The following is a 24,021-nucleotide window of genomic DNA, read 5'->3' as shown; positions in this document are numbered from 1 at the left end:
CGAACACCCGAACATCGCGGCCATGTTCGGCCTGTTCGGCCCGAACCCGAACATCTAGATGTTCGCCCAACACTAACGTTAACCACAGTGCTTAACAGAGTACACAGTTAAGTCACTAACTTTCCCCCAGAGGAGTTAAATTCCAATCTAGTAAATAATGTGAATGGTTCCTTGTACTCACTAAGGTGCTGTGTAAAAGTCAGGGCTGTATAAATACATGGAAGAATTACACAAATAAAATAATTAACAAAATACACCATAACTCATGAGAAATGTTTCATGCACACACACACACACACACACACACACACACACACACACGCACACGCACACGCACACGCACACATGCACGTACACATGCACGCACACACGCACACACACACACACACCTCTTTCTTTTGTCTCCACTACTTTCCAGGGTACCACGGTACTATACACATGTTATTAGCAAGCAATTAAGAGACAACTAACTGGCAAAATGATCTTTTGTTAAACTTTCTTGTGTATCCCACCTGACACGTCATTTCAAGACAATTAGCTTTCCAGAATGTGACTGACAGAGAGTTTTCACAGGTTGTGAGTAGCTGAAAGAGACAAACTAATGAACACTTAGGGCCTTTTTCCACTAGTCTGCGATTTGCGATTTGCGATTTGCTTCTGATCGCAAATCACAAGGTACATTAAAATAATGGAAACTGCAGCAGCAATTTCCATTAGTGCGATCCGATTGCGATGCGATTTTGGTCAAAGCGCAATCGTCGTCCTGCCGCGTTTTGTATGCGATTGAGCTGGACTATAATGAGTATAGTAGCTCAATCGCAATCGCAATCGCATTTCATAGTGGAAAAGGGCCCTTAACACCTGCCCAAAAGTAACTTCTGTCACAGGAATTCCAACACAAAACAATACAATTAAAGTTGATATTTCTGTATTTTATCATTTGGCTGTTCAATGTGCTTTTGATCTTGTTATGTAGACTCAATTCATTTACTATGATGACAAACATAACAATAATAACAAGGCTTAGGTCATACTCAGGCGATTTTTACCTGTGATTCGCGCTTTGCTGATTGCCAACGATTTATGGGATTACTTACACTGCAGCAATTCTTGCATGTTTGTTATTTCCAATGATTACAAACATGCTGCATGTAAGGTGCCTTAATCATGGCTCAGAGCACCTCCTACTTGATTTGTACTGAAGAAGTGGGCACAGACCTACGAAACGCATTGCCGGTGCAGATTACAATTAATTTATTTTATAGATTTATTTTCATTTAGGTAAGCCATCTCATTTTTTTCCTTTTAACAGTTTTTAACTTAATATTGCCTCCCCCCCCCCATCCTTGTACCTATGGAGAGGAACTGTTCTGGATCCCATTGAGTCTTCCTTGTCCTTCTCAGTCCTCTCATTCCACCAATGTGCCCCAGTGAAAGTTACACCGCCTATGTGAGCCCTTGGAAGGCTTTGGAAACACTCCTGTCCCTTTGCGCTCCTGAAGATGGACAGCTCCATACTGCATCTTCTGAGGGTTCACAGGGGTGTATTCAACCAGTTGATTGAACAGCTCTAACGGGGCTGACAGCACTGGAACGAGGGGACTGAGAGGGGGCAGGGATGGCTCAATAGGATCCAGAACCTTCCCTCTCCTTAGGTAAATATCAGATTTGGGTTTTTTTGCACTTCAGTATTACTTGAAGAAGACAATAATCCAAGCTCAACCAGCAATTTGGAAGAATTTTGTTTTATTATGCAGAGAACTTAGTGTTTTATGTTTTATGCAAAATTAAGGGTTTTTTTCCAAATTGCAGGTTGAGCTCAGGTTTTAGTTTTCTTTTATGGTTCTGAACCATGAGGGACTACCATAAGGGACCCTGGTACTCCCACACTTTATACATTCCTCTTTGCATAGCTTGCCATTTCTGTTGCTGTAACGTAAAGATCAAAACTGAAGCTGTAATCACAATATGAAGAAGTGATGATTGGCTAGATTCAATAAAAAAAAACATTTAAAGAGACACTGAAGCGGAAAAAAAATTATGATATAATGGATTAGTTGTGTAATACGAATAATTACTAGAATTTTAGAAGCAAAGAAAATATTCTAATATTTTTATTTTCAGTTATATAGTGTTTTTTATAACAGTGCATCATTCTCTAATATTTGGAGTTTAGACACTACTCAGCATTCTAAATGGGTTCAAAAGTTCACTAGCCTGCTCTGTAAAATCTTCCCTGCAGAGGAAAAAAAGATACATTGGGCCATATGCAATTCACCTTATCACCTTATCCTAGGTGATATTTTCACAACTTGTAAATAAAATGCTTTTAAACTACCAGCAAGCAAACAAATACTGAAAATAATTTTAACAGTACATTTTCACCTACTTTTTGGTACTTTTTCCATTTCAAAGTGCTAAAAAGTTATTTTAAATAGAAGATGAAAAAAGTATCTCCTAGGAGAAAACTCAGGTGAAAAAGTGAATTGCGTACTGGCCATTGTCTTTTAAAGCTTATTATCTCTGCGACTTTGAAAGTCATGGAGCTGAATGGCTAATTTGCACAGATAACAACTGGAGTTTCTTAAAGGCCCACACACACGTCGGATTTTAGCGAACGACCCGTTGGTAACCAGTCTTATCACCCGAACGATAGTCTGTACACACGTCGGATTTGACGCGAAAACGTCCGAACGACGGAACGTTCAAACGACGGGTCGTTCGCTAAAATCCGACGTGTGTATGGGCCTTAACTCTTCCTTTACTGGAAACAACATTATGCTAGGTACACACTATGAGATTTTCTGGTCAATGTACTGTCAAATCGATTATTTCCAACATGTTCAATTTGCTTTCCGATCGATTTCCGAGCATTTTCCGATCGATTTCTGTTCACTTCAATGGGAAATCGATCGGAAAATGCTCGGAGATCGATCGGAAAGCAAAACGAACATGTTAGAAATAATCGATCTGACAGTAAATTGGCCAGAAAATCTCATCGTGTGTACCCAGCATAAGACTTGTGTCTCTGCTGCTAATGTTTTTTTTTCTTAGCTTTACTACACATACAAATCATTATATCATATATTTTTTTTCGCTTCAGTGTCTCTTTAACAGTTCGTAGAAAACTCATGATGACACCCAAACAGTCCCAAACATGTTCCATACCCATGTATTCTCAATACAAAGAAAATGTCTTCACACCATATTCATTAATACCAATGCGACAAAAGACTTAAAAGTGTCAAGCTCTTGAATGGAAGCTCTAGGTCAAACACCTGTTACTCATTTGTTATCCAGTCCATTATCCATGTCTCTTCTTCCTGAGAGGAGAGGTGAGAAAGAACACAGAGCTTCTTAGCCAAAGACTCTTCTTAACAGATGGAGTAAAGCCAAACAGTGGATCTTATAGCAGGGAACATATTACTAGGCTACTGCAGAGCCAGGTGACATAACTATGATATTCTGCGTTTTTCACCTATTAATTGGACCAGGAGTATCACAAGTAGGAATTACTTAATTAGTAGTAAAATGAGCCATAGAATTATTTTCTCCTATGTTGCTGTCACTTACAGTAAGTAGTAGAAATCTGACATCACCGGCAGGTTTTGGGCTAGTCCATCTCTCTATAGGGGATTCTCAGCAAGGCTTTTATTCTTTGTAAATACACTCCCTGAAAAAGATTAAGTTGATTGTAAATTATTGACTTTACTTTTTATTTGTAACATGAGGAAGAGAGATAAACTAACTTACAGTATTTAACAATAAAAAATATACTTAGTGCCTATGTTTTAAGCATGGCAACCCCTTAAAAACTAATTATGATCTGTTATTATTATTATTATTATCAATATTATATTTTAGTTTGAAAACATTAACATATTATACAGCATTGCACATGAAATAAAGACTGAGTTAGTACCCACCCTCAAGTACATACAGTCTAAAACTAGACATTATATTGCTGCTATAAAAGCTGACTGGTTGCCATGACTACAGTAACTAGACATGGGCCAATAGACAAATGTGTGTTTGAAACTGCCTCATCAGAATATCAGTAGGGAAGTAGCAGCTGATTCTCTAAACAACAGCTCTTGAAACAATTTAGATTTTAGCAGGAATCTGATTAAAAATTGATTGAAGTTAGCTCTGCTAGTTTTGAACTGCTCAGTGTGGTACAAAACTATGCACCCTCAGACTGACCTGCCACCCCCATCAGCACAGATTTACTCTCATTCACAATTATGATTGATCAATACACTACCCATCATGATAGAAAGGTTATTGAGCAATGATGTTGCTGAAAAGAGATTTCAGGCAGTTTCATTCAAAACAGTTAATTGCTTCCAAAATAGCAAACTAGGCATGGTGGCCTTTAAACTGCACCTTGACATACAGTGACTGCAATCCATTATCTTACTAAAGTAAGGGCTTTATATGCCTTTATAAGTCTTTACACTGTCTTTACAGGCTCGGTATTAAAATAAATGTTTTACTATTTTTCATTTGGGTAAATAGGTAGGCGGATCTATCCAACATCAATTGCATTGACAGATTTATACACTGGATAGGCACATTGTTTCTTTTCTCTCCAGGCAAAGTTAGGCTAGCCATACATCTATTGGCTTCAGTATGGTTGATTGAAAGTCCATCGACTAGTGAACCACACACTAGTAGAGATATCCGATGGGATTCTCCTTCACATTTGATCTGACTGATGTTGTGTCTCCATGCTCTGAATGCAAAAAATCGATTCAGACTCGATCGAATGACATGTGAACAGTAGCTGATTCCTGTGCGATTGACCGATATCTTGCATCCTGCTAGATCTACTAAGCTGGTCGATTGGACATGAAATCAGCCACTTTTCATTGATTCAGAATTCTGTAACACACTCGACTCTCTCTCGATTCTATAAAATGATAGAATCAAATAGTCGATCGTACAGCCAAATCAATAGATGTATGGCCACCTTAAAGTGGATCCAAGATAAACTTTTACTCACTGCATAATTGTGTTCCTTTCATATAGTTTATAGGGCATTCCTCAAGCCAAATACTTTTTTTGTTTTGTTTTAATACTCTAATTCCCTATAAACTAAACTAGCCTTGCCCACAGCTTCTCCAGAGTGCCTTGGCACTCTGAGCCTTAGTAGCAAGGGCTTATGCGAGCTCAGTCTGGGCAGGAGGAGGAGGAGGTTACTAGCCGGAGATTTCAGAAGCAGAGGGGAGGAGGGAGGAGAAGAGGAGAGTGAAGTTTTGACAGGCTGATAGCTGGAGATGGACAGCAGCTTGCTTGTGTGTAATGTGACAAACAGAACATGGCTGCTCTTATTGTATCACAGGAATAACTAATCATAAACTGTTAAAGCTGTTAGCAGCTATATTTGCTGTGTAAACTATCTAAACTTTACATAAGATATATAGACAAGTTACTTGTCATAGTTAGTTTTTCATCTGGGATCCGCTTTAAGCCAAGCAGGATTGGTTGTAAAATAAGCATATACATTTTGATGGAACTTTTTGTTGAAAAATCTTAATCAATTTTGTAGAAACAGTCAATCAATAAACATTTGATCAGATCATACCAGAAACCTTTAACAAATTGAAATTCCTTCACAAACGTCCAAACTATAAAAATAAAGAATTTGAAAATATTATATTTGTATATATATATATATATATATAGAGCCACCTTCAGTTTTGTAAGTAGGACAATCATAGTCTACATTAAATATTTTGCCTGTACCAACAACACATTGATGGGTTATATACAGAAGTGTTGTTGTTTCCCAAAATAAGTCTGTAAAGGATAATCGAATTGCCAAGTCTCAATGAAGCTGCATAGCAGACTCTCCACATAATTGTTCTGAGGGATGTCTAGTTACTATAGAAAATAAAATATACCCTTTATATACAGTCTGGGTCTTTACAGGTCCAAATATTGTCCTACAAGGTTAGAAGAGTTGCAACAATCATCACAGACCAATCCTAAAACAATTACAGCTTAATTAGCATGTTATTAGCACCTGCCATATAATTGTTATGTTATCCAGGCCTTCTTTGTTATGCAAATAAGCAATGCTCATTTTGGCATTAGAATTTCTGTCTGTTACTGCCTAATAGAAAAAGCAGTTGTGTATAAGAATCCAGAATGCAGAGAGTGCCAAGAATAGCTCTGAGGTGCCCCGTCCTGTAGGGGGTACCATAGGCATCTGCCTGGTTTGTCTATGTGTAAAATAACACCCCTGCTAGAAACTCAAAGACAAGACAGGCTATTAGTCAATCTTTGGCCAGTAAAAATAGAAGGTGTGTGTCAAACTTTACTGTCTGTTTGGAAAGTGTGAGAAAACGCGGAAAAGCCGCCGCGAGTACTCATAGTAAGGCGGCTGATTCCGCGTTCAACATGGCAGCTTGCGCGCGTGGGCCTGCATCCACTGGCCTGACGGAGCGTGGAGAAACCGCCGCATGCCCAGTGAACAAGGCGGCAGATTCCGCGTCCGACGCGGTGGTTTGCACGCATGGGAATACCACTAGCAGTATGGCTGAACGCGGGGAAACCGCCGCATGCTCTGACAGCGGTGCGGCTGGCCCCGCGTTCAAACCAACAGATGCATTACAACACATGTCTGGTGTGGCTGGGACTGATAGTCCACACAGGTTCAGAAGGACGCGTGCGCGCGCTGAGAGGCAGAGCCTTTATGGCAGTCAGAAGGGTGTCAGCTGATCTAGCCGATCAGCTGACAATTCTATCGGGCTTCATTGGTCCACCACTTAGGGAGGTGCTGGAGAGCGCTTGTGTACATATACTGGGTGCTGGTCATTTCTCTGGTGTCTGGCGTTGCGATCACTATGTGGTAGCACTCAGACCTTGTCAGTATCTGTGATATTATCTGTGTTATTATCTAGACCAGTTCCTGGGTGTTGATGATCAAGGACCTCACACCTCAGTCTAGGGAAAATTGTATATTATCTGTGTTATTATTTAGACCAGTTCCTAGGTGTTGATGACCAAGGAGCTCACACCTCAGACTAGGAATTGCTTTACCATCTAGTTATACTCAGACCAGTTCCAGGGTGTTGATGATCAAGGAGCTCACACCCAAGACTAGGCATTGTTGATTATTTGTTATGACCTTCTGCTTTCCTGACTACTCTTCTGATTTCTGATTAGGTACTTCACTATATCTGATACTCTGTTGCCGAACTCTGCTTGTCTTAGGATTCCACATCTGTCTCCTGTCTCTGTCCCTGATCTGTCTGTCTGTTGCCGACCCGGCTTGCCCGACTTTGAGAGCTATCTCCTCAGTCAAGAGATAGCTCACAGACCTGTGGGTGACACCCTTCCTTGGTGTCACTCACACTCTGTCCTTCCTACTCCTAGCCTGACCCCTCCCTCGGGAGAGTCTCAGGCTTGCGGAAGGAACGTGTTACTGTGCAGTACTCCTTACTGCTGTGCACCTGATCCTCAGGTGCAGTCCTCAAAGTATTTCTGTTGCACCAAACACTCTTATTACCCAGGTATCCAGAGGTTAGAGATATATCTGATTGTTGGTGATACTGCAGATCATCAATAATCGGGTATATATCTGTATTCTTGGTGATACTGCAGATCACCAGTAATCAGACCCTCTTTGTGTTACACCGATCAATACAGAACGCCAGACCGAAAAAAAAAACAATGGACGCACACATCGACCGTCTGGGCGCACTTACCACTTCGGTGGATACCATCAACCAAGTGCTGGGTAATCACTGGGCGTTAATTGACGCTTTGTCCGGGTCTTTACAAACCCTCCAGACGGCTGTGCATGAAGTGCGATCTCCTCCTAGCACAGACATACGCATGCCTGTACCTGAAAAATTTTCTGGTCACAGATCTAATTTCCGAAATTTTAGGAGTAGAGTGTTATCATACTTTGAGTTGAGACCTAGATCTTCAGGAACTATGGCCCAAAGGGTCACATTTATTAAGACTTTGTTATCAGGCGATTCTCAGACCTGGGCGTACAGTCTACCCGCTGGAGACTTAGCCCTAACCTCTGTAGATGAATTTTTTAAAGCCATGGCAATAATTTACGACGATCCAGACATTGCCTCGACTTCTGAGCGGAAGCTCAAGTTGTTACGTCAAGGCAAGAGTCCGGTTGAGGAGTATGCTGCTGAATTCAGAAGGTGGTCAGTATCAGCCAGGTGGGGCACCTTTGCCCTGTTAGATTGTTTCTTATCAGGGTTGTCAGATGAGGTCTCTGATCTTATGTTAAGTCAGCCTGAACCTAAGACCATTGATGAGGCCATTTCATCGGCCATCAGGATCGACCGTAGGCTACGCTATCAGAGACAGACCCGGGGTAGAAACCATGTAAGGATGGTGTCCTACACTGCGCCTCCTGTGACTCCACCTCCTCCCGTTTCACCTCCACCCGAACCAATGCAGATTGGTCGGTCAAAGTTGTCTCAAGTGGAGCGGAGACGCAGGATTTCAGAGCAGTTATGTCTTTATTGTGCAGAGGGGGGTCATAGAGTACAGAATTGCCCTAAGAAATCGGGAAACGCTACTGCCTAGGAGTAGTTGGGGGTAATACCCTAGGCGTACAACTTTTACCCCTAGATGATAAAAGGTTGCTTCTTCCTTGTCTGATTACATGGGAAGATAAATCTGAACTCACTGAGGCCTTCATTGATTCGGGCTCAGCGGCTAATTTTATGGATTACGAATTTGCTAAGAAATTGGGTATTCCGCTCACCCCGGTAACACCACCTATCCAAGTTATGGCAGTGGATGATTCCCCCCTGCAACGTAACCGTCCTCTGTCTCAGACACCAGAGGTGGGAGTCACTATAGGGGTGCTGCATAGGGAGAAGTTGTTTTTTTTGTGTTACACATGACAACCTCCACTATCATCCTTGGCATGCCTTGGTTACACCTTCACTCCCCTCAGATTAATTGGGCCACTGGTCAGTTAACAAGCTGGTCAGCCCATTGCTTTCATCATTGCTTAGTGAGGGTAACCTTGGGTCAGACCAGGATTCATGTGGAGGGAGTACCGGAACAATATTCTGAATTTTCAGATGTGTTTTGTCCCAAAGCTGCAGAGAAACTACCTCCACATCGCCCTTTCGATTGCCCCATCGATCTCCGATCTGGTTGTATGCCCCCTAGAGGTCATCTCTACAATTTGTCTGGGCCAGAAAAAGTGGCCATGCGAGAGTACATCCGTGAAAACTTAGCTAAGGGTTTCATTCGCCCTTCCCGGTCAACTGCCGGAGCAGGTTTCTTTTTTGTAAAGAAAAAAGACGGAGGCCTTCGGCCATGCATTGATTACCAGAGCCTGAATAAAATCACAGTAAAAAATCGCTATCTATTGCCTTTGATAAACGATTTATTAACTCAGGTCACCAATGCTAAGATTTTCTCGAAATTGGATTTGCGGGGTGCATACAACCTGGTGCGGATCAGAGAGGGCAATGAGTGGAAGACGGCCTTTAACACACCCGATGGGCATTACGAGTACCTGGTGATGCCCTTCGGGTTGTGTAACACCCCGGCCGTCTTTCAGGAACTCATTAATGAAGTATTCAGGGAGGTGTTGGGTAAATTTGTTCTGGTATATCTGGATGATATACTAATCTTCTCAGATAACCTCTCTGAGCACAGGGCTCATGTCAAATTTGTGCTGCACAAGTTAAGACAGAACATGCTTTATGCTGAATTGGGGAAATGCATTTTTGAGGTAACATCTGTCACTTTTCTGGGGTACATAATTTCCACCTCTGGCCTTTCTATGGATCCTGCCAAAGTCTCTGCTGTCCTGGAATGGCCTCAGCCAGTGGGACTAAAATCTCTCCAGAGATTTTTAGGATTCGCTAATTACTATAGAAGGTTCATAAAGGGGTACTCTACAGTCATAGCACCCCTCACCAGTCTCACAAAGAAAGGGGCAGATACCAACCACTGGTCACCCGAAGCTCTGGCTGCTTTCTCCACTTTGAAAGAATTGTTTTGCTCTGCACCCATTTTGAGACACGTCGACACCTCCTATCCCTTTATTGTGGAGGTGGACGCCTCGAAGGTCGGGGTAGGGGCTGTGCTGTCTCAGCGTTCTGGGTTGCAGGGAAGATTACACCCATGTGCCTATTTCTCTCGTAGGTTTTCACCAGCAGAGAAAAACTACGATATAGGCAACAGGGAGCTCCTAGCCATTAAATTGGCCTTCGAAGAATGGCGTCATTGGCTAGAAGGAGCAGAACATACGATTACCGTTTACACTGATCACAAAAATTTGGAATACATTGAGGGGGCTAAGAGATTGAGTCCTTGTCAGGCTTGGTGGTCACTGTTTTTCTCGAGATTCAGATTTGTAATTACGTACACTCCGGGTAGTAAAAACATTAAAGCGGATGCTTTGTCCAGATGCTTTGAGCCAGAGACAGCACAGCCCTCAGACCCAGAGACTATTATCCCACAGAGAGTAGTGTTGGCAGCCACAGAGACCTGGAAAAACTGGATGGAGACTTTAAGTCCCTTCCAGCAGGATGTCCCTGAAGGAAAGCCTGAAGGGGTGATGTTTGTACCACTGCCATTTCGTCTCCAGATATTGCAGATGTTCCACTCCCACAAAAATGCTGGACATCCTGGGGCCACCAGAACACAGGACCTTGTTGCTAGGTGTGCTTGGTGGCCTTCATTGGCAACTGACTGCAAGGAGTATGTTAGAGAGTGTGCAGTATGTGCAAAAAGCAAACCCTCCCGTCTGGCACCTGTGGGAACGTTGCAGCCTTTGCCCACCCCGAGTGAACCATGGACCCATTTGTCCATGGATTTTGTGGGTGAGCTTCCGAGGTCTGAGGGCATGTAGGTCATTTGGGTGGTAGTCGACCGTTTCAGTAAAATGGCCCATTTTGTGCCCCTGAAAGGACTCCCCTCGGCCCAGGAGTTGGCCGATCTTTTCATCATCCACATTTTCCGGCTACATGGCATTCCGGAAAACGTTGTGTCAGATCGGGGAGTCCAATTTGTTTCTAAATTTTGGACGGCATTTTGTCATCAAATGGGCATGGAACTGTCATTTTCGTCAGGCTACCACCCACAGACCAATGGACAGACTGAGAGAATTAATCAGTCATTGGAACAGTTTCTAAGGTGTTATGTTGCAGATGCGCAAAATGATTGGGTCAAGTTCTTGCCGTTTGCAGAATTTGCGCACAATAATTTGAAAAGCTCTTCCTCTGGATTTTCTCCGTTTCAGGTGGTAACTGGAAAGTTGCCTAAGTTCTCCCCACTGCTAGTAGCTTCCACTCTGTTTCCAGCTTTGGAGGCTTGGCAAAAGTCATTTAAGAACATTTGGGGAATCGTGAAAAATAATTTGGAGAAGGCTTTTCAAAGTCAGAAAGGTCAAGCTGACAAGAAACGCTCCTTAGAGTGGAAGTTCCGGCCAGGAGACTTGATCTGGGTGTCCACACGTCATTTGACCCTGAAACAGCCCTCGCCCAAGTTAGGACCCAGATTTCTGGGCCCTTTTCCAGTGACCAGGAAGATCAACAATGTTACTTATGCCATTGATCTCCCTGCCAGCATGTGTGGTGTAAGATCCTTTCATGTGTCCCTGCTTAAGCCAGCAGTTCATGTAGGTTCCACTCCTCCTCCTCCTGTGATGGTAGATGACCAACCTGAGTACGAAGTAGAAAAGATTTTAGACTCACGTGTTGTACAGAACTCAGTGCAGTATCTAGTTCACTGGAAAGGGTATGGTATTGAGGAGAGAACATGGGTACCTGAGTGTCGTATGCATGCGGATAAATTAAGGAGGGAGTTCCATGCTTTATATCCTGAGAAACCAGGTAGGAGCTGTCCGGAGTCCACTCCTCAGGGGGGGGGGGGGGGGGGGTACTGTGAGAAAATGCGGAAAAGCCGCCGCGAGTACTCAGAGTAAGGCGGCTGATTCCGCGTTCAACATGGCAGCTTGCGCGCATGGGCCTGCATCCACTGGCCTGACGGAGCGCGGAGAAACCGCCGCATGCCCAGTGAACAAGGCGGGGGATTCCACGTCCGACGCGGCGGTTTGCACGCATGGTATTACCACTAGCAGTATGGCTGAACGCGGGGAAACCGCCGCATGCTCTGAAAGCGGTGTGGCTGGCCCCGCGTTAAAACCAACAGATGCATTACAACACATGTCTGGTGTGGCTGGGACTGATAGTCCACATAGGTTCAGAAGGACGCACGTGTGCGCTGAGAGGCAGAGCCTTTATGGCAGTCAGAAGGGTGTCAGCTGATCTAGCCGATCAGCTGACAATTCTATCGGGTTTCATTGGTCCAGCACTTAGGAAGGCACTGGAGAGCGCTTGTGTATATATACTGGGTGCTGGTCATTTCTCTGGTGTCTGGCATTGCGATCACTACGTGGTAGCACTCAGACCTTGTCAGTATCTGTGATATTATCTGTGTTATTATCTAGACCAGTTCCTGGGTGTTGATGATCAAGGACCTCACACCTCAGTCTAGGGAAAACTGTATATTATCTGTGTTATTATTTAGACCAGTTCCTAGGTGTTGATGACCAAGGAGCTCACACCTCAGACTAGGAATTGCTTTACCATCTAGTTATACTCAGACCAGTTCCAGGGTGTTGATGATCAAGGAGCTCACACCCAAGACTAGGCATTGTTGATTATTTGTTATGACCTTCTACATTCCTGACTACTCTTCTGATCTCTGATTAGGTACTTCACTATATCTGATACTCTGTTGCCGAACTCTGCTTGTCTTAGGATTCCGCATCTGTCTCCTGTCTCTGTCCCTGATCTGTCTGTCTGTTGCCGACCCGGCTTGCCCGACCTCGAGAGCTATCTCCTCAGTCAAGAGATAGCTCACAGACCTGTGGGTGACGCCCTTCCTTGGTGTCACTCACACTCTTTCCTTCCTACTCCTAGCCTGACCCCTCCCTCGGGAGAGTCTCAGGCTTGCGGAAGGAACGTGTTACGGTGCAGTACTCCTTACTGCTGTGCACCTGCTCCTCAGGTGCAGTCCTCAAAGTATTTCTGTTGCACCAAACACTCTTATTACCCAGGTGTCCAGAGGTTAGAGATATATCTGATTGTCGGTGATACTGTAGATCATCAATAATCGGGTATATATCTGTATTCTCGGTGATACTGCAGATCACCGGTAATCAGACCCTCTCTGTGTTACACCGATCGTTACAGAAAGTCTTAGCTTTCTGAAATGTAAATTGGAAACATAATTTCTAATAACTTTAAATTACAAAAAGATTTATGCAATGCCAATTTAAATTTACAATACTTTTAGCATAACATCAAGGAAAATCATTGTAGTAACAATGATTATTAAAAAAAAAAAAACTCTTTCAAAAACACATATTTATGGCTGATTTAATTTGCAAATATGCCCAAAAATCACATTACGTGATTCCAAGCATAATTACTAATGGGCTTACAGACACTTCACATGTGCCTCTTCAGACAAATGCCTGCATGCTTTTTTGTCATTTACAAGCTGATGAAGTGAAAGTTTGCAGCCATTTATTACTGATACTGTTCAATGAACAATATCAGAAACTAATAACACACCACACAATGAACAATATCATTGTATCTATTTTTTCTTTGGCCTGATGTCCCTGCGAGTTCATAGCACACTTCACAGCTCTGCAAGCCAGGAGCTACAGGCTGATCGTAGACTTATGTTCTGCTCTACTACAGTAATATCCATGCCATGCATTGACAAGGATCAACCAATTCAAAACAGTCTGTATGCATGTTGGATTATTGCAGCTCTGTACAATTACCAAGCTGACACATCATTGCATTCCAGCGGTTCTAGAGGTGTGGTTATCTTACAGGGCCACCAATCAGGGGATGATTTGTATATTCAGCAGTGAAGCATAGTGGGAGATATCATATGCTCACTTCAATTTGAATTATTGCAAATACCTTTTGTTTTGCATAACATTTTAGTAAGAGGGCTTTTTGGTCCTTCCCCTCAGAGTCGGACAAGGTCCTCCAGCACCCAAGGCTGAGACACCAAAGTGTGCCCCTCCATCCCCCCCACCCCAGCCATCACACACTAATTGCTATTATACTGAGAGGCACCCCAGGGCCCCCAACACCTTAATCTCTAGTAATCTGGATTGCAGTCACTTCTCCGCTTCAAACACAATAGGGGAATAATAGCTGAGTGAGTTGTGCCTGCCCTCCTACACTGCGCCCTGAGGCTGGAGCCTCTCTCGCCTCTGCCTCGGCCTGGCCCTGCTTCCCCTTATACGTTTTAGGGAGCTCTGGTTCACCATGTGCTTGCTGGGTAATCTGTAAATTTGGGTTCTTCAAGTCCTTCCCCATAGAGCCACATTAATCCATGCCATGCACTGATGAGGATCAACCAATCCGAAACAGTCTGTAAGCATGTTGGATTAATGTAGCTCTGTACAATCTGTGGGGGAGCTTCTTTGTATCTGTGTATAAGCTGATATTAAAAAAACATCACTTTTAGGGCAAGTTCACATTATACATGTTGGTGTTTACAAAGCAGCTGGATGTGAATGCACTTGCCATACAATAGTAAATGCCACATCTCTGGGTTATAATAGACCACGTTATCCAAAAACACTTTCTACAGTGCGTTTCTGTATAACGTGTGCGATTATGTGCAAGTTGCATAGCAAGTCTATATTCTATGCAAAATAGCAGGCATATTATAATGTGCAGAGTGTATGTTGCATCATTGTAGCACAGCCATTACGCAACACACTATGGGCATGATCCAATTGACTTTTTCTCCTAGGAGATCATTTTTCATTTTCTGTTTAGAATAAATGTTGCATTCTGCAATTGAAAAAGTACTAAAAAGTAGGCAAAAAGTACTGTCAAAATTATTTCCTGCTTGCTTGTGGCTTAAAATGCATTTTATTTATAATGTGGAAATTAGAGTTGGGCCGAACCTCCGATTTTCGGTTCGCGAACCGGGTTCGCGAACTTTCGCGAAAGGTTCGGTTCGCGTTAAAGTTCGCGAACCGCAATAGACTTCAATGGGGATGCGAACTTTGAAAAAAAAAATTAATTATGCTGGCCACAAAAGTGATGGAAAAGATGTTTCAAGGGGTCTAACACCTGGAGGGGGGGATGGCGGAGTGGGATACATGCCAAAAGTCCCCGGGAAAAATCTGGATTTGACGCAAAGCAGCGTTTTAAGGGCAGAAATCACATTGAATGTTAAATGACAGGCCTAAAGTGCTTTCAAACATCTTGCATGTGTATACATCAATCAGGTAGTGTAATTAAGGTACTGCTTCACACTGACGCACCAAACTCATCGTGTAACGCACCGCAAACAGCTGTTTGTGTAGTGATGGCCGTGCTGGACTGGTGCGCACCATGGCGAGAGTGCAGGTTTTGGTGGCTTTACAGCCCATATGGTCAGTCACCTGGCTGATGTAGCTGAATGACAGAACAGTGACTGTCCAGCTGATCAAATTTGGTCTGACCACAATGAGGCAACGACCTTATTATCGTGGGTGTGCCCCCCGAGACACTCATCTAGGCGCCGGTCATTGCTCCATTGTGATACGCAAGCCCCTTCACCACGGCAAGGTAATGATCACGAAGGGGAATGGGCGCATGTTCATGCCTTTTCTTTTGTTGTTGCAGCTGCCCGCAGTGCAGCCAGAAAAATTAGGCAGTCATGTACACGCACCCGAAAAATTATTACAGCGGCCGCTGCTAGCAGCGGCCTAAAAAATTCAGCAATCCGCCTGGAGTCCCGGACCCTGTTGGTGGTGGCGGAGAAGGTAGTGAAGCGGCCTGCAGGCAGACATGCTGTGTGGAGGGACTGGGAGCGACTTAGTCTTCTTGGGGCAGGCCAGGCAGCCAGTCACACGGCGTGCAGGCAGAGATGCTGTATGTGCGGGGACTGACTTAGTCTTGGGGCGGGCAGCAGCCCTCCGGGATCCATGCCTCATTCATTTTTATAAAGGTGAGGTACTTAACACTTTTGTGACTTAGGCGACTTCTCTTCTCTGTGACAATGCCTCCAGCTGCGCTGAAGGTCCTTTCTGAGAGGACGCTTGCGGCAGGGCAGGAGAGAAGTTGGATGGCAAATTGGGACAGCTCTGGCCACAGGTCAAGCCTGCGCACCCAGTAGTTCAAGGGTTCCTCATCGCTGTTCACAGCAGTGTCTACATCCACACTTAAGGCCAGGTAGTCGGCTACCTGCCGTTCCAGGCGTTGGTGGAGGGTGGATCCGGAAGGGCTACGGCGAGGCGTTGGACTAAAGAACGTCCGCATGTCCGACATCACCATGAGATCGCTGGAGCGTCCTGTCTTTGACTGCGTGGACACGGGAGGAGGATTAGTGGCAGTGGTACCTTGCTGGCGTTGTGCCGTCACATCACCCTTAAAGGCATTGTAAAGCATAGTTGACAGCTGGTTCTGCATGTGCTGCATCCTTTCCACCTTCCGGTGAGTTGGTAACAGGTCCGCCACTTTGTGCCTGTACCGAGGGTCTAGTAGTGTGGCCACCCAGTACAGCTCATTCCCCTTGAGGTTTTTTATACGGGGGTCCCTCAACAGGCAGGACAGCATAAAAGACGACATCTGCACAAAGTCGGATCCAGTACCCTCCATCTCCTCTTGCTCTTCCTCAGTGACGTCAGGTAAGTCAACCTCCTCCCCCCAGCCGCGAACAATACCACGGGAAGGTTGCGCAGCACAAGCCCCCTGCGACGCCTGCTGCGGTTGTTCTCCTGCCGCTGTCCCCTCCTCCTCCTCCTCCTCCCCCAAAGAAACACCTTGCTCATCATCCTCTGAGTCTGACTCATCTTCTGCACATGACCTCTCTTCTTCCTCCTCCTCCCCCCTCTGTGCTGCCGCAGGTGTTGAGGAAACAGCTGGGTCTGATGAAAATTGGTCCCATGCCTGTTCCTGCCGTAACGGTTCCTGGTCACGCTCATTCGCAGCTTCATCCGCCACTCTACGCACAGCACGCTCCAAGAAGTACGCGTAGGGAATTAAGTCGCTGATGGTGCCCTCACTGCGGCTCACCAGGTTGGTCACCTCCTCAAACGGCCGCATGAGCCTGCATGCATTTTTCATCATTGTCCAGTTGTCGGGCCAGAACATCCCCATCTTCCCAGACTGTTTCGTTCTACTCCAGTTGTAGAGGTACTGGGTGACGGCTTTCTTCTGTTCTAGCAGGCGGGAGAACATGAGGAGGGTCGAGTTCCAGCGAGTGGGGCTATCGCAAATGAGGCGTCTCACCGGCATGTTGTTTTTACGCTGAATTTCTGCAAATCGTGCCATGGCTGTGTAAGAGCGCCTCAAATGCCCACAGAACTTCCTGGCCTGCTTCAGGACATCCGCTAAGCCAGGGTACTTTGCCACAAATCTTTGAACCACCAGATTCATGACATGTGCCATGCAGGGTATGTGTGTCAGCTTCCCCATATGCAAAGCGGCAAGCAGATTGCTGCCGTTGTCGCACACCACGTTGCCTATCTCCAGGTGGTGCGGGGTCAGCCACTCATCCACCTGTTTCTTAAGAGCAGCCAGGAGAGCTGCTCCAGTGTGACTCTCCGCTTTGAGACAAGCCATGTCTAAGATGGCGTGACACCGTCGTACCTGGCATGCAGCATAGGCCCTGCGGAGCTGGGGCTGTGTAGCTGGAGAGGAGAACTGCCACTCAGCCAAGGAGGAGGAGGAGGACAGCGAAGAGCATGTAGCAGGAGGAGAGGAGGTGGCAGGAGGCCTGCCTGCAAGCCGTGGAGGTGTCACAATTTGGTCCGCCGCTTTCTGCTTGCCATCGTTCACCACCAGGTTCACCCAATGGGCTGTGTAGGTAATGTAGCGGCCCTGCCCGTGCTTGGCAGACCAGGCATCCGTGGTCAGGTGTACCCTTGACCCAACGCTCTTCGCAAGAGATGACACCACTTGCCTCTCAACTTCACGGTGCAGTTGGGGTATGGCCTTTCTGGAAAAATAAGTGCGGCCTGGCATCTTCCACTGCGGTGTTCCGATGGCCACAAATTTACGCAAGGCCTCAGAGTCCACCAGCCGGTATGGTAACAGCTGGCGAGCTAACAGTTCCGCCACGCCAGCTGTCAGACGCCGGGCAAGGGGGTGACTGGCCAAAAGTGGCTTCTTCCGCTCAAACATTTCCTTCACGGACACCTGACTGCTGCTGTGGGCAGAGGAGCAGGAACCGCTCAAGGGCAGAGGCGGAGTGGAGGAGGGTGCCTGTGAAGGTGCAAGGGAGAGAGCGGCATAAGCAGATGATGCACCTGAAGGAGGAAGAGGAGAAGGAGGGTGACTTTGCTTTTGTGTGCTGCTGCTGCTTTTGCTCAGGTGGCCATCCCATTGCTGTTTGTGCCTTTTCTGCAGGTGCCTTCGTAAGGCACTTGTCCCTACGTGAGTGTTGGCCTTTCCACGGCTCAATTTTTGTTGGCAGAGCGAACAGATGGCTTTGGTCCGATCTGAGGCACACACATTAAAAAATTTCCACACCGCTGAGCCACCCTGGGATGTGGGCACCTCAGCAGCTGATGCTGAAGGGCAAGTTGGCTGGCTGTACATAGGTGGCGAATCTGGCGATACATGGTGCCGGACTCTGCCACCAGCTGTTTCTGACGAAGAGCTGCCCCAGCTTCTTTCAGCAACTTCTATCCTCCTACTACTCTCTGACTCCCCCTCTGAACTGTCCCCCTCTTCATCTCCTCTATTGGGAACATACAGAGGATCCCTATCATCGTCATCATCGTAATCATCCTGCCCAGCTTCGCTTGCCTCAGAAAAATCCAAATGTGTAGGTCCTTCATCCTCCTTACACGTTACATCCATAGTGTTGTCGCGTAACGCAGACATATGAGCTGGTGAAAATTCATCTGGCTGTAACAATGGCTGTGCATCAGTGATTTCACCACCACTAAATAATTCTTGCGAAGTGTCAAATGCAGCGGAAGTGGTGCTAGTAGTAGCGCTGGTGGCTGAGCAAGATGAGGTGTTCTGTGTCGCTAAATACTCAACCACGTCCTGACAATCTTGGGAGGTGATGGGACGTGCCTTCTTCCGAGCACTGTACTGTGGGCCAGGTCCACACGAAATTACATTTACACGACCTCGCGCAGACCTGCCGGGTGGCCTTCCTCTGCCTCTGCCACTACCTCTTCCTCTTCCTCTACCTGTTTTGTCCATATCGGGTATGCACGGAGTGGTATATCACACTGCGTGCACTCACGTAGGTAGGTGGGTTCACTTAACTGCACAGGTATGCGCACTGATGCGGTGGGTTCACTGAACAGTACAGGTATACAGTGGCGGGTTCACTGAACACAACAGGTATGCAGTGGCGTGTTCACTAAACAGGTATACAGTGGCAGGTCCACTGAACAGAACAGGTATACAGTGGCAGGTCCACTGAACAGAACAGGTATACAGTGGCGGGTCCACTGAACAGAACAGGTATACAGTGGCGGGTTCACAGAACAGGTATGCAGTGGCAGGTTCACTGAACACAACAGGTATGCAGTGGCATGTTCACTAAACAGGTATACAGTGGCAGGTCCACTGAACAGAACAGGTATACAGTGGCGGGTTCACAGAACAGGTATACAGTGGCGGGTCCACTGAACAGAACAGGTATACAGTGGCGGGTTCACAGAACAGGTATACAGTGGCGGGTCCACTGAACAGAACAGGTATACAGTGGCGGGTTCACTAAACAGGTATACAGTGGCAGGTCCACTGAACAGAACAGGTATACAGTGGCAGGTCCACTGAACAGAACAGGTATACAGTGGCGGGTCCACTGAACAGAACAGGTATACAGTGGCGGGTTCACAGAACAGGTATGCAGTGGCAGGTTCACTGAACACAACAGGTATGCAGTGGCGTGTTCACTAAACAGGTATACAGTGGCAGGTCCACTGAACAGAACAGGTATACAGTGGCGGGTTCACAGAACAGGTATACAGTGGCGGGTCCACTGAACAGAACAGGTATACAGTGGCGGGTTCACAGAACAGGTATACAGTGGCGGGTCCACTGAACAGAACAGGTATACAGTGGCGGGTTCACAGAACAGGTATACAGTGGCGGGTCCACTGAACAGAACAGGTATACAGTGGCGGGTTCACAGAACAGGTATACAGTGGCAGGATCACTGAACAGGTATGCAGTGGCAGGATCACAGTACAGGTATGCAGTGGGCTGGGGGCTCACTGAACAGAACAGGTATGCTGTGGCAGGATCACTGAACAGCTATGCAGTGGCAGGATCACAGTACAGGTATGCAGTGGGCTGAGGGCTCACTGAACAGAACAGGTATGCTGTGGCAGGATCACTGAACAGCTATGCAGTGGCAGGATCACAGTACAGGTATGCAGTGGGCTGAGGGCTCACTGAACAGAACAGGTATGCTGTGGCAGGATCACTGAACAGGTATGCAGTGGCAGGATCACAGTACAGGTATGCAGTGGGCTGAGGGCTCACTGAACAGAACAGGTATGCTGTGGCAGGATCACTGAACAGGTATGCAGTGGCAGTATCACAGTACAGGTATGCAGTGGGCTGAGGGCTCACTGAACAGAACAGGTATGCTGTGGCAGGATCACTGAACAGGTATGCAGTGGCAGGATCACAGTACAGGTATGCAGTGGGCTGAGGGCTCACTGAACAGAACAGGTATGCTGTGGCAGGATCACTGAACAGCTATGCAGTGGCAGGATCACAGTACAGGTATGCAGTGGGCTGAGGGCTCACTGAACAGAACAGGTATGCTGTGGCAGGATCACTGAACAGGTATGCAGTGGCAGGATCACAGTACAGGTATGCAGTGGGCTGAGGGCTCACTGAACAGAACAGGTATGCTGTGGCAGGATCACTGAACAGGTATGCAGTGGCAGGATCACAGTACAGGTATGCAGTGGGCTGGGGGCTCACTGAACAGAACAGGTATGCTGTGGCAGGATCACTGAACAGCTATGCAGTGGCAGGATCACAGTACAGGTATGCAGTGGGCTGAGGGCTCACTGAACAGAACAGGTATGCTGTGGCAGGATCACTGAACAGGTATGCAGTGGCAGGATCACAGTACAGGTATGCAGTGGGCTGAGGGCTCACTGAACAGAACAGGTATGCTGTGGCAGGATCACTGAACAGCTATGCAGTGGCAGGATCACAGTACAGGTATGCAGTGGGCTGAGGGCTCACTGAACAGAACAGGTATGCTGTGGCAGGATCACTGAACAGGTATGCAGTGGCAGTATCACAGTACAGGTATGCAGTGGGCTGAGGGCTCACTGAACAGAACAGGTATGCTGTGGCAGGATCACTGAACAGGTATGCAGTGGCAGGATCACAGTACAGGTATGCAGTGGGCTGAGGGCTCACTGAACAGAACAGGTATGCTGTGGCAGGATCACTGAACAGCTATGCAGTGGCAGGATCACAGTACAGGTATGCAGTGGGCTGAGGGCTCACTGAACAGAACAGGTATGCTGTGGCAGGATCACTGAACAGGTATGCAGTGGCAGGATCACAGTACAGGTATGCAGTGGGCTGAGGGCTCACTGAACAGAACAGGTATGCTGTGGCAGGATCACTGAACAGCTATGCAGTGGCAGGATCACAGTACAGGTATGCAGTGGGCTGGGGGCTCACTGAACAGAACAGGTATGCTGTGGCAGGATCACTGAACAGCTATGCAGTGGCAGGATCACAGTACAGGTATGCAGTGGGCTGAGGGCTCACTGAACAGAACAGGTATGCTGTGGCAGGATCACTGAACAGGTATGCAGTGGCAGGATCACAGTACAGGTATGCAGTGGGCTGAGGGCTCACTGAACAGAACAGGTATGCTGTGGCAGGATCACTGAACAGCTATGCAGTGGCAGGATCACAGTACAGGTATGCAGTGGGCTGAGGGCTCACTGAACAGAACAGGTATGCTGTGGCAGGATCACTGAACAGGTATGCAGTGGCAGTATCACAGTACAGGTATGCAGTGGGCTGAGGGCTCACTGAACAGAACAGGTATGCTGTGGCAGGATCACTGAACAGGTATGCAGTGGCAGGATCACAGTACAGGTATGCAGTGGGCTGAGGGCTCACTGAACAGAACAGGTATGCTGTGGCAGGATCACTGAACAGCTATGCAGTGGCAGGATCACAGTACAGGTATGCAGTGGGCTGAGGGCTCACTGAACAGAACAGGTATGCTGTGGCAGGATCACTGAACAGGTATGCAGTGGCAGGATCACAGTACAGGTATGCAGTGGGCTGAGGGCTCACTGAACAGAACAGGTATGCTGTGGCAGGATCACTGAACAGGTATGCAGTGGCAGGATCACAGTACAGGTATGCAGTGGGCTGGGGGCTCACTGAACAGAACAGGTATGCTGTGGCAGGATCACTGAACAGCTATGCAGTGGCAGGATCACAGTACAGGTATGCAGTGGGCTGAGGGCTCACTGAACAGAACAGGTATGCAGCCAGGAAGAAGTTAAGCCTAACTAATCTTTCCCTGAGAGACAGTCTGCAGCAGCTCGCCCTACTCTGACTAATGCAGGCACACGAGTGGCCGTAATGGCCGCCGCTGCCTGCCTTATATAAGGGGGGGTGGGGCTCCAGGGGCTAGTGTAGCCTAATTGGCTACACTGGGCCTGCTGACTGTGATGTAGAGGGTCAAAGTTGACCCTCAGGTGCATTATGGGGCGAACCGAACTTCTTCCGCAAAAGGTTCGCGTGCGGTACCCGCACGCGAACCACCTAAGTTCGCGCGAACCCCGTTCGCCGGCGAACCGTTCGGCCCAACTCTAGTGGAAATATCACCTGGGAGAAAACTTAGAAGAAAAACTGGATTAAATCGGGCCCATTGTGTGAATGTTAGGGGGTTAGGGGGGTTACGGAAGCCCTGACTTATGAATAGAGAAGATCTTTTATCAAGCCACTGATATGGTTATTTCCTGTATTGATAATGAAGTATTGAAGGCTGAACATTAATTTCCCAAAAAAGTAAAGGAATCATATTGCCGTGTATCAGACCAGATATGTGGTACATACCTATCTATTTGGACATTTTTATTATTATTATTTATATAGTGCCTACATCTTCCACAGTGCTGTACAGAGTGTATTGTCTTGTCACTTAAAGGGACCCTGAGCAGAGCGTGTGGGTATGCAATTAAGCATACCCAGGAATAATTGGTAATATTCTGTCACTTACCGGACAGTTTTCTAAAGGTTTCTAGAAGTAAACAAGGGAGAACTTTGTCCTTGTGAGCTTACAATCTATAGGAACAGGGGCGTAGCAATAGAGGTCGCAGAGGTCGCATTGGCGACGGGGCCCGCCACCTGAAGCCTTGAGGGGGGGCCCGGCCGCCGGGCCCCCCCTCCCTGTTTGCATAATGTAATGGTGTGTGCTGCCGGGTCGCCGGCATCCATTCCTTACTAATTGCGGCAGCGCCGGCTCCGGCAGAGCAGAGTGCAGCAGATTCTCTCCCCCTCTCTCCCTCCTCCCCAGCGTCAGCAGCAGAGACAGTCACAGCAGTGACAACAGCACAGCAGTCATTAGCGGCGGCCGGCGGAGCGTCTGGCGAGATGACTCATGTCACTGTCTGTGACTAATGACGTCACTCGCTCTCTCCTCCCTGGTGCTGGCTGGCCTCTAATCTACTGCGGTGGTGAGTGACTGACTGAGACATCACTCTCCGCACTCCGCAGCCTGTACAGTACAGCCGGGTGGGGGGCAGCTACCTACCTAACCTATCCTGAGGGGCCAGCTACCTACCTAACCTATCCTGGGGGGCCAGCTACCTACCTAACCTATCCTGGGGGGGCAGCTACCTACCTAACCTATCCTGGGGGGCAGCTACCTACCTAACCTATCCTGAAGGGCCAGCTACCTACCTAACCTATCCTGGGGGGGCAGCTACCTACCTAACCTATCCTGGGGGGCCAGCTACCTACCTAACCTATCCTGGGGGGCAGCTACCTACCTAACCTATCCTGGGGGGGC

General features: G+C 47.0%; 1 long non-coding RNA gene across 1 annotated transcript; it reads right to left on the bottom strand.

Annotated features, from left to right (window-relative positions):
• Window positions 1-3,123: 3,123 nt before the first annotated feature.
• Window positions 3,124-3,986, bottom strand: LOC137570547 (uncharacterized). The gene is made up of 3 exons (XR_011031083.1): window positions 3,927-3,986; window positions 3,574-3,673; window positions 3,124-3,323 (listed from the first exon to the last, which is right to left on the bottom strand). It is a non-coding gene; the product is annotated as an uncharacterized lncRNA (long non-coding RNA).
• Window positions 3,987-24,021: the final 20,035 nt, after the last annotated feature.

Source organism: Hyperolius riggenbachi, chromosome 4, assembly GCF_040937935.1.
Source record: "Hyperolius riggenbachi isolate aHypRig1 chromosome 4, aHypRig1.pri, whole genome shotgun sequence".
Lineage (NCBI taxonomy): Eukaryota > Metazoa > Chordata > Amphibia > Anura > Hyperoliidae > Hyperolius > Hyperolius riggenbachi.
This window is presented reverse-complemented; position numbering and strand designations above follow the sequence as displayed.